We start from the raw sequence: 12,064 nt of genomic DNA, 5'->3' as shown, positions 1-12,064 counted from the left end.
ATCAGTTTGACTGAGCCGTAAGATTGATAATCAGTGTGACTTGGGCAAAAGATAGATAATCCGTGTGACAGGGGCATAAGATAGATAATCAGTGTGACAGGGGCATAAGATAGATAATCAGTGTGACTGGGGCATAAGATAGATAATCAGTGTGACAGGGCCGTAAGATAGATAATCAGTGTGACTGGCACATAAGATAGATAATCAGTTTGACTGAGCCGTAAGATTGATAATCAGTGTGACTGGGGCAAAAGATAGATAATCGGTGTGACAGGGGCATAAGATAGATAATCGGTGTGACAGGGGTATAAGATAGTTAATCGGTGTGACTGGGGCATAAGATAGATAATTGGTGTGACTGGGGCATAAGATAGATAATCGGTGGGGTTGGGGCATAAGATAGATAATCGGTGTGACTGGGGCACAAGATAGATAATCAGTGTGACTGGGGCACAAGATAGATATGATCAGTGTGACTGGGACACAAGATAAATATGATCTGTGTGACTGGGGCACAAGATAGATATGATTAGTCTGACTGGGGCACAAGATAGATAATCAGTGTGACTGGGGCACAAGATAGATATGATCAGTGTGACTGGGGCACAAGATAGATATGATCAGTGTGACTGGGGCACAAGATAGATAATCAGTGTGACTGGCACACAAGATAGATATGATCAGTGAGACTGGGGCACAAGATAGATAATCATTCAGAGTCAAGTATCCTGGTAATACTTTTCGGTGGTTTAACTGAAGAGAAGCAGTTTGTATTTCACTTAGTTCACTGTATGGATTCCTTACATTTTTCCGAGGTAAACTAAATACAAATGTATATACAGGTGTGCTAACATCCTGTTTCATGGTATTTCGACTACATTCAAGACAACAAAAATGTACAATTATATAACATGTCAATGCGTTTTAGAATCAAAATACTGTCAATATTTCTACATCTATAATTCCCCTAGGTTAAATGTTGCTTAAAGTCTGAACAGAATTGTAGCATGAGGATTTCAGTCATTTCTTAAAAGTTACAAAATGATCAGTAGTTAAAAAGTTGCCTAATCTCTGCAATGACACCCACTGCTGTTACAGTTTATCTCTTCTGATATAGATAAGAACTGTTTGTAGATCCAACATCTGAGGTGACCTCCACGATTCTGAAGAAACTGATCTCCTGTCATCGCTCATGGCTGCCTGACATGATGGGATTAAAAAGGCAGTCCTCCCAAAAATTATTTATCCCTTAACAGGTTAGATAACCCACCATATACTTATTTTTCAGGACTAACAAAACATTTCTGTTCATTGCTTTAGGGATGGAAAACCAGAAAGAATATCTCGAAAAACAGTTATCCAAATTTGAAAGAATGACCGTTAAAATGATTGATAGACAGATGTATGTAAATGCAGGTGAGACTATGGTGGCTGATTTCTGCCATGTCGTGTTGGCGAGGCGAAAAACACGACAATATGAAAACTCAACAAACACCTTCTTTGTCGAGTTTTTATGTCTTTTTGTTTTCCTGTTGGTGGGGAGAAAACACAACACATTCTACGAGAAAACTCTAAAGTTTAGAGATTGTCAACACGATGGATATGTTGTGTTGGTGCTCCTTATTTGTCAGGCTGTCTTGTAGTCATGACTTTGCCCAACCTGCACAAAAACATGACCAAAACCTTATTTGTTGAGTTTTCGTATTTTCACCCCACCAACACCAAAACACGACAAATCATATTACTTTTCAAGTTTTTGTTTTGGCATCTGCCTTCTTGTATGTGAATGCTATTGTCCTTCTGGCAGAAAATCAAGAAAATTTGCAAAAGTTAAAATGCATCATATAACTGTGGAAAATAAATGATTTGTCTATAAATTATAGTAAAAATAATATTGTACATTTTCAACCAAAGTCCACGAGCATGTACTATTTTCAAATGTGGTGACTGTACTAAAGAAACTATTGGTAAGTATATTTGTCTAGGAATTGTTTTACACGAACATTTTGATTTTAATATTACAGCTAAACAAGTACCCCAAAGTACAAGCCGTGCTTTAGTTCATGTAAACCTGCAGGCGCTGTACCCTTTAACATTTATACTAAACTGTACGACTATATTGTCTAGTAATTTAGTACTGGACATCAACCTGGGGCTATATTAGTTTTGCTTTTGTGAATGTTGTCCATAATCCTGCTATGCGCTATTTTCTCAGAGTTGGCAAATACACGCCAAATGCAGCCATTGTAAGGGAAATGGGCTGTGAGCTGCCCATAATTTCGATGGAAATCGGTACATATTGGAGCCGTTTGGCTAACACAAACCAGTCTAAGTGAATAAACGCATTACACTATGGGCTAATTTCAAATTGTGTAATTATAACAAACACAGATATTTGGGTGTGGAATACTTGTCCCGCCCCCACCCCCAGCCCCAACTACTACGCATCTGTTTAGCCCTTTTTCCATAGTCAGTATATATCACGACGCAGACACTGATTATACATGATTTGCATAAATTTTTTTAGAACTACAAGTATTTAGTTACAAACTGACAGTGACATATGTTAGGCAAAGACAATGTGTTTAATGTCTAAACATTTTCTTGAATGAATGTAGCATAATGCACAGTACTTGAATATTAAGTTGAGTTTAGACCTCATTTAACATTTTGTTTCTACAGTGTAAGATAATTGCTTATCTGTATTTCTAAAACTATACTGAAAAGAGATTGACTGAATAAGTTTGCAGATGAAGTTTTGAAAACACATTAATTCAGGGCAGGCTAGTATAGTGTTCTATACTATAGTTTCAAGTTTATTTTATAGTCATCCAAAAAGGTCTTAGACCCATGTGGCATCAATAACAATATAGACAAACATGGCAATGTGCCGGTATGTTCAAGTAATGTCAATTTTAAACAAATATATCTCTAACATCGACAAATTTTGAAATTACTTTCTGTTTTATTACAGTTGTAGATGGTTGGAAAATGTGGCCTCTGCAGTACTAACAAAGTTTTACTATGAATATGACCTACTGCAGTACTAACAAAGTTTTACTATGAATATGACCTACTGCAGTACTAACAAAGTTTTACTATGAATATGACCTACTGCATCACTACCAAAGTTTTACTATGAATATTACTAACAAAGTTTTACTATGAATATGACCTACTGCAGTACTTACAAAGTTTTACTACGAATATGACCTACTGCAGCACTAACAAAGTTTTACTATGAATATGCAGCACTTACGAAGTTTTACTATGAATATGACCTACTGCAGTACTAACAAAGTTTTACTATGAATATGACCTACTGCAGCACTAACAAAGTTTTACTATGAATATGCAGCACTAACAAAGTTTTACTATGAATATGCAGCACTAACAAAGTTTTACTATGAATATGCAGCACTAACAAAGTTTTACTATGAATATGCAGCACTAACAAAGTTTTACTATGAATATGCAGCACTTACAAAGTTTTACTATGAATATGACCTACTGCATCACTACCAAAGTTTTACTATGAATATTACTACCAAAGTTTTACTATGAATATTACCTACTGCAGCACTAACAAAGTTTTACTATGAATATGCAGCACTAACAAAGTTTTACTATGAATATGCAGCACTAACAAAGTTTTACTATGAATATGCAGCACTAACAAAGTTTTACTATGAATATGCAGCACTAACAAAGTTTTACTATGAATATGACCTACTACAGCACTAACAAAGTTTTACTATGAATATGACCTACTGCAGTACTAACAAAGTTTTACTATGAATATGCAGCACTAACAAAGTTTTACTATGAATATGACCTACTGCAGCACTAACAAAGTTTTACTATGAATATGACCTACTGCAGCACTAACAAAGTTTTACTATGAATATGCAGCACTTACAAAGTTTTACTATGAATATTACCTACTGCAGCACTACCAAAGTTTTACTATGAATATTACCTACTGCAGCACTAACAAAGTTTTACTATGAATATGACCTACTGCAGTACTAACAAAGTTTTACTATGAATATGCAGCACTAACAAAGTTTTACTATGAATATGACCTACTGCAGCACTAACAAAGTTTTACTATGAATATGACCTACTGCAGCACTAACAAAGTTTTACTATGAATATGCAGCACTTACAAAGTTTTACTATGAATATTACCTACTGCAGCACTACCAAAGTTTTACTATGAATATAACCTACTGCAGCACTAACAAAGTTTTACTATGAATATGACCTACTACAGCACTAACAAAGTTTTACTATGAATATGCAGCACTAACAAAGTTTTACTATGAATATGCAGCACTAACAAAGTTTTACTATGAATATGCAGCACTAACAAAGTTTTACTATGAATATGACCTACTACAGCACTAACAAAGTTTTACTATGAATATGACCTACTGCAGTACTAACAAAGTTTTACTATGAATATGCAGCACTAACAAAGTTTTACTATGAATATGACCTACTACAGCACTAACAAAGTTTTACTATGAATATTACCTACTACAGCACTAACAAAGTTTTACTATGAATATGCAGCACTAACAAAGTTTTACTATGAATATGCAGCACTAACAAAGTTTTACTATGAATATGCAGCACTAACAAAGTTTTACTATGAATATTACCTACTGCAGTACTAACAAAGTTTTACTATGAATATGCAGCACTAACAAAGTTTTACTATGAATATTACCTACTGCAGTACTAACAAAGTTTTACTATGAATATGCAGCACTAACAAAGTTTTACTATGAATATTACCTACTGCAGTACTAACAAAGTTTTACTATGAATATGACCTACTGCAGCACTAACAAAGTTTTACTATGAATATGCAGCACTAACAAAGTTTTACTAGGAATATTACCTACTGCAGTACTAACAAAGTTTTACTATGAATATGCAGCACTAACAAAGTTTTACTATGACTATTACCTACTGCAGTACTAACAAAGTTTTACTATGAATATGCAGCACTAACAAAGTTTTACTATGAATATGACCTACTGCAGTACTAACAAAGTTTTACTATGAATATGCAGCACTAACAAAGTTTTACTATGAATATAACCTACTGCAGTACTAACAAAGTTTTACTATGAATATGACCTACTGCAGCACTAACAAAGTTTTACTATGAATATGCAGCACTAACAAAGTTTTACTATGAATATGACCTACTGCAGTACTAACAAAGTTTTACTATGAATATGACCTACTGCAGCACTAACAAAGTTTTACTATGAATATGCAGCACTAACAAAGTTTTACTAGGAATATTACCTACTGCAGTACTAACAAAGTTTTACTATGAATATGCAGCACTAACAAAGTTTTACTATGACTATTACCTACTGCAGTACTAACAAAGTTTTACTATGAATATGCAGCACTAACAAAGTTTTACTATGAATATGACCTACTGCAGTACTAACAAAGTTTTACTATGAATATGCAGCACTAACAAAGTTTTACTATGAATATAACCTACTGCAGTACTAACAAAGTTTTACTATGAATATGACCTACTGCAGCACTAACAAAGTTTTACTATGAATATGCAGCACTAACAAAGTTTTACTATGAATATTACCTACTGCAGTACTAACAAAGTTTTACTATGAATATGCAGCACTAACAAAGTTTTACTATGAATATGACCTACTGCAGTACTAACAAAGTTTTACTATGAATATGCAGCACTAACAAAGTTTTACTATGAATATGACCTACTGCAGTACTAACAAAGTTTTACTATGAATATGCAGCACTAACAAAGTTTTACTATGAATATTACCTACTGCAGTACTAACAAAGTTTTACTATGAATATGACCTACTGCAGTACTAACAAAGTTTTACTATGAATATGACCTACTGCAGCACTAACAAAGTTTTACTATGAATATGACCTACTGCAGCACTAACAAAGTTTTACTATGAATATGACCTACTGCAGCACTAACAAAGTTTTACTATGAATATTACTAACAAAGTTTTACTATGAATATGACCTACTGCAGTACTAACAAAGTTTTACTATGAATATGACCTACTGCAGTACTAACAAAGTTTTACTATGAATATGACCTACTGCAGCACTAACAAAGTTTTACTATGAATATTACTAACAAAGTTTTACTATGAATATTACTAACAAAGTTTTACTATGAATATGACCTACTGCAGTACTAACAAAGTTTTACTATGAATATGACCTACTGCAGCACTAACAAAGTTTTACTATGAATATGACCTACTGCAGCACTAACAAAGTTTTACTATGAATATTACTAACAAAGTTTTACTGTGAATATGACCTACTGCAGCACTAACAAAGTTTTACTATGAATATTACTAACAAAGTTTTACTATGAATATGACCTACTGCAGTACTAACAAAATTTTACTATGAATATGACCTACTGCAGTACTAACAAAGTTTTACTATGAATATGACCTACTGCAGCACTAACAAAGTTTTACTATGAATATTACTAACAAAGTTTTACTATGAATATGACCTACTGCAGTACTAACAAAGTTTCACTATGAATATGACCTACTGCAGCACTAACAAAGTTTTACTATGAATATGACCTACTGCAGCACTAACAAAGTTTTACTATGAATATTACTAACAAAGTTTTACTATGAATATGACCTACTGCAGCACTAACAAAGTTTTACTATGAATATGACCTACTGCAGCACCAACAAAGTTTTACTATGAATATGACCTACTGCAGCACTAACAAAGTTTTACTATGAATATTACTAACAAAGTTTTACTATGAATATGACCTACTGCAGTACTAACAAAGTTTTACTATGAATATTACCTACTGCAGCACTACCAAAGTTTTACTATGAATATGACCTACTGCAGTACTAACAAAGTTTTACTATGAATATGACCTACTGCAGTACTAACAAAGTTTTACTATGAATATGACCTACTGCAGCACTAACAAAGTTTTACTATGAATATTACTAACAAAGTTTTACTATGAATATGACCTACTGCAGCACTAACAAAGTTTTACTATGAATATTACTAACAAAGTTTTACTATGAATATGACCTACTGCAGTACTAACAAAGTTTTTCTATGAATATGACCTACTGCAGCACTAACAAAGTTTTACTATGAATATGCAGCACTAACAAAGTTTTACTGTGAATATGACCTACTGCAGCACTAACAAAGTTTTACTGTGAATATGACCTACTGCAGCACTAACAAAGTTTTACTATGAATATGACCTACTGCAGCACTAACAAAGTTTTACTATGAATATGACCTACTGCAGTACTAACAAAGTTTCACTATGAATATGACCTACTGCAGCACTAACAAAGTTTTACTATGAATATGACCTACTGCAGCACTAACAAAGTTTTACTATGAATATTACTAACAAAGTTTTACTATGAATATGACCTGCTGCAGCACTAACAAAGTTTTACTATGAATATGACCTACTGCAGCACTAACAAAGTTTTACTATGAATATGACCTGTACTAACAAAGTTTTACTATGAATATGACCTAGTTTTTGTATCCTGATGATCAAATTGACCAAAACTTGTAAAATTCATCTAACGGAACTTCTTTGGACACTTGTCCTTGTGAAGTCATTTGACCAGCTATTTTTTTGTATTTATTGGGTTTCAAGTTGCACCAGGACAGTATAGATTACCTGGCAATTTTGCATGGTGAATGATACCGTAGATGTTCCTTTTAACTAGTCGTCCTAGAAATAAAAGGTCGCAAGTGAAAAACAGTACTATTGAGAAAACAGAAAGAAACTATACATTTTGTTTCATTATACCCGTCCCTAGATTTGCCACTGTAATGCCACCCTTTTCAATGGTGGAGTATTTAGACAATTTTCCACCAAAATGCCACCTAAAATGACACCAAAATGGTGAAAAAATGAACAGGACAGTGGCAAACCCGTTTTACACTAAATTCCACCTCTTTCCACTTGTGAACACCTTTAGGTGGCAATAAGTGGAGTATTTAGACAGTTTTACACCAATATGCCCCCATTATGGTGAAAAATTTGTTTGCCACTTAATTCCACCAATAGCCACCTTCACGGTGGCAGTAAGTGGAGTATTTAGACAAATTACCACTTAAATGCCACCATTATGGTGTAAAAATATTTTCCACTAAACGCCACTTACTTCCACATATCGCCACCTAACAGGTAGCAGTAAGCAGACAAAATTTCACCAAAACGCCACTATGGTGGCAGTCCTATTTTCCACTAAATGCCACCAAATAGCTGGCAATATTAGGAAAATACGTCGCAACTAGTGGAAATTGGCTGCACCTGCTGAATCTGAAAAAACTCAGTAGTAAGCAAAAATCAAATTATATTAATATATTTTTTATTTTTATGAAAAATCAAAGACTCTTCACAAGAAATCACAAAAGATCTGAACACGAGGATCAGGATGTTGTCAATGCAGTCTTATTTTTTCATATTCCAGGATGGCTTAAGTAGATGGCGAATGACTCTCCAAATTTCACTCCTTTAGATGTAGGGCCATTTTTCCAGCACACAGTCTGTAACAGCAAACCATACAATGTCATCTATTAATAGATATATTTTTCTAACATTCTGAATAATTTTGCAGAAAATTGTAAATTTCCTCTAGAAAATATATGAAATCAAAAGACAAAACTGTAACTCACTGACATAACAAAGAACTCTACAAACTTAATCTATGCCAAAAACTGTGAAATCATTTAAACTCGCTGGCATCAAATTTCAAGCAAACGTAGAAAAAGGACTGTTTCACGCCGGCTTTAATTCGCACATTTTCAATTTATAAATGAAAAAATAAATAACAGCGCGGTCTTAAATTCACCCATCGGTTCTAGCCCGAAAATAAAAATGATTTCACAGTAATATGCAACATCTTTATTATAACTATGAAAAGTTTCATCAAAATCTACATTGTAGAACAAATTCTATTCACTCAAACGGTTACATTGTTTTGTGGAAATATATGCATCTTGAATCAATAACAAGAACTTGAGAATTGATGAAAGATGTGGAAGCACAATTACTCTAAGGTGATTTACACTTGTGTCAAATTTCATGAATATTTATCAATGGATTACTTGTTATGTAGGAATTTATGGATTGAAAATCAATTAAAGGGCAATAACTTTGGTTACTGAAGTGATCCTGATGGAAATTGCACATGCACATGTCCTGTAGTGATCTACATTTTGTAAAGTTTCATGAAGATCCATCAATAGATGCAGGAAAAATCCCTATTTTTAACCAAATCAAGGGGAAATTCTTCTTTTATTAGGTAAATAATTGAGCAGTGTTAATGAGCTTATAATAATTACATGAGGTTTAGTGATTCTATAGACAAAGCTATAAAAATATTATTCCAATTACAAGCATTTTCAGTTAATCCGACGGACAGATAAAAAAGAAAGGACAACGCCAAAAATAATATCTCTCCGTCTTTGGCAAAAGGTAGTAATAGCACTTGGGTTTTTCATCACATTTATAATTAATATTTATCATATAATATGCCAGGAATTTCTATTAATTGGTGTATTTCTTTAAAAAAATAAGGGTTATTTAAACATTAGCTTTTATAAAAACATATAATATTTACCTGATTCAAAATTATCTTGATATGTTTCTTTTATGCAGTAATAAGCTGTGTGCTGCTCAGGTATATACAGTCAGGCAGGCATATCATGTCACAAAGTTGCACTTTTTTCACAGAAGGTACCTGGTATGAACAGTTTAAAGTACATATTGTATCCTAAGTGCTAATCAATAATGTAAAAAATTACAAAATGATACAATTTTACAAACAGTGTTATAAAACATGATTGAGCTATATTCCAGAAAATATATCTGGGATTTATCCATCTGCCAAACTTCCTAAGACAAAGAAGGAGATTTTTTGACTTAAATTCAAAGCAGTTTGGTAAATGTTGTTTCAAATTCAAGTATTTGTTAAGAGTAATTAAGACAATGTTAAAGACAGTAATAATTAAAAAAAACATAAACAGTATAATATTGTTACCTCTCACAATGTGTTTCCAGTTTCTCCCAGGCTGACTCATCAAATGCCAGATTTCAAAATTTGATATTACTACACAGATAAATTGATTCCACACATACACTTTCTTGGTCAGCTAAAGAAGGTGTCAAATCCTTAAGTTGAAAAGCTATTGTAAAAACATCCATTTTATAAACACTTCTCTTTTTTTTTTAATTAATGAAGAGAATAGGCAAGAACTATTTCTTTGCATCTGCCCTGATGTTTGCCTGCATATATAAATCTTAACTGACCCAAATTCCACCTGGGGTTGTTTCTATACATTTGTGTGGGAGCTTGTAACTTGATCTATCATTAATCTTATCTTTAACCAGCTTTCTGTCATGCAGAAATAATACACTGCAGACACATTTAAAAATGATCTTTTCAGATTCAGCTAGTACAGCCAATTTCCACTAGTTGCCACCTATTTTCCACCTTTTCTGTCTTTCATTGAATATAATGCAAAGCTATAATAAGCAATAAATATTCTGTCTCACAAAAGAACGAATATTCAAATTTTCTGTATACCATTCTGAATATTATTTTTGTCCAGCTAGAGTCAGCATAGACTTATTCTGATTTTAATGAAACCCTTTGAAGAAGGAGCCTGGGTATACTGTTTTGCAGATGTTGGTCAGTCTGTCGGTCATTTGGTATGTTGACCAATTGGTTTCCGGATGATAACACAAGAATGCTTGGGCCTAAGATCATGAAACTTTATATGTAGGTTGGTCATGACCAGCAGTGACCCATATTGACTTGGAGGCCAGTAGGTCAAAGGTCAAAATCACAGCGACCTGGAACAGTTAAACAGTTTTCAGATGATAACTCTAATACTCTTGAGCCTAGGATCATGAAAGTGAATGGGAAGGTTGAACATAGCTAGCAGATAACTCCTATAGATTTTTAGTTCAGTAGGTCAAAGGTCAAGGTCACAGTGAGCTGGAACAGTTAAGCTGTTTCCAGATGTTAGTTTGAGAACTCTTTGACCTAGGATCATGAAACTACATAGGGAGGTTGATCATGACCGGCAGAGGACCCCTACTGATTTTGAGGTCAGTCAGTGGTCAAAGGTCTAGGTCACATTGACCCAGAACACTAGAACTTTTTTTGCCCAATAACTAGAGAATGCTTTGGTCTAAGATCACATTTCATACAGAAGTCACTTATGACTGGTAAATGGCCCATAATTATTGATTTAAAGGTAGTACATCAAACGTCCAGTGCACAGTGACCAAATGATTCCTGTTTCTTGTACAGTTACTGAACGCATCAAATGGGGGGCGGGGAGCATTTTGTTTTCTACGAGCTGTTGTCAATGTGCAGTTTTAGCAAAGTCAGGTTCCGTGTCAATTAGGCCTGAAGTCCATTATACCTTGATTTCAACCTGAGTCCATGTGAAGATTTTTGTACAGGGTAATCCAATGTCTTACAGTTCTCTTTTAAATCAAACATCACAAAAATTTCTAAGTTATTTTTCCACCTATTCGCCACCAAGAAAATTTGCTAAGTCCCTATTTTCCACTAAACGCCACTCGATTTCCACCATGAAAAAAAACTATGTTCTACTTTCCACCAATTTTACACCTTTCTACCACCATAAAGAAAAACTATGTTCAAATTTACACCTAATGCCACCTAAATGCCACCAAAATAAAGTGGCTTTTGGTGGCAAATTTACCACTTAGGTGAAAAAAGAGCTGAATTACACCAAACGCCAACTAATGCCACCTATTTCCACCAACTGCCACCCTTTTTTCATGGAAATAAGTGGCAAAGAGTGGCATTAGGTGGCAAATCTAGGGACGGGTCTAAGATTTCTCAACAAACTGGTCGTATCCATATGGTAACTTCCTGTAATATCCTCATTGCAAAAGCTTTTAAATTCAGACAGAACTGACTGTCATATACTCGTCAAGCTAATCATGATA

At 33.9% G+C, this 12,064-nt stretch overlaps 1 long non-coding RNA gene across 1 annotated transcript; it reads right to left on the bottom strand.

The window, feature by feature from the left end:
* Positions 1-8,419: 8,419 nt before the first annotated feature.
* Positions 8,420-11,938, bottom strand: LOC128559982 (uncharacterized). The gene is made up of 3 exons (XR_008372855.1): positions 10,116-11,938; positions 9,696-9,815; positions 8,420-8,619 (listed from the first exon to the last, which is right to left on the bottom strand). It is a non-coding gene; the product is annotated as an uncharacterized LOC128559982 (long non-coding RNA).
* Between the last annotated feature and the right edge of the window lie 126 nt (positions 11,939-12,064).

This window comes from Mercenaria mercenaria, chromosome 10, assembly GCF_021730395.1.
Source record: "Mercenaria mercenaria strain notata chromosome 10, MADL_Memer_1, whole genome shotgun sequence".
NCBI classification, from domain to species: domain Eukaryota; kingdom Metazoa; phylum Mollusca; class Bivalvia; order Venerida; family Veneridae; genus Mercenaria; species Mercenaria mercenaria.
The sequence above is the reverse complement of the archived record's forward strand: the minus strand, read 5'-3'. Positions and strand labels throughout refer to the sequence as shown.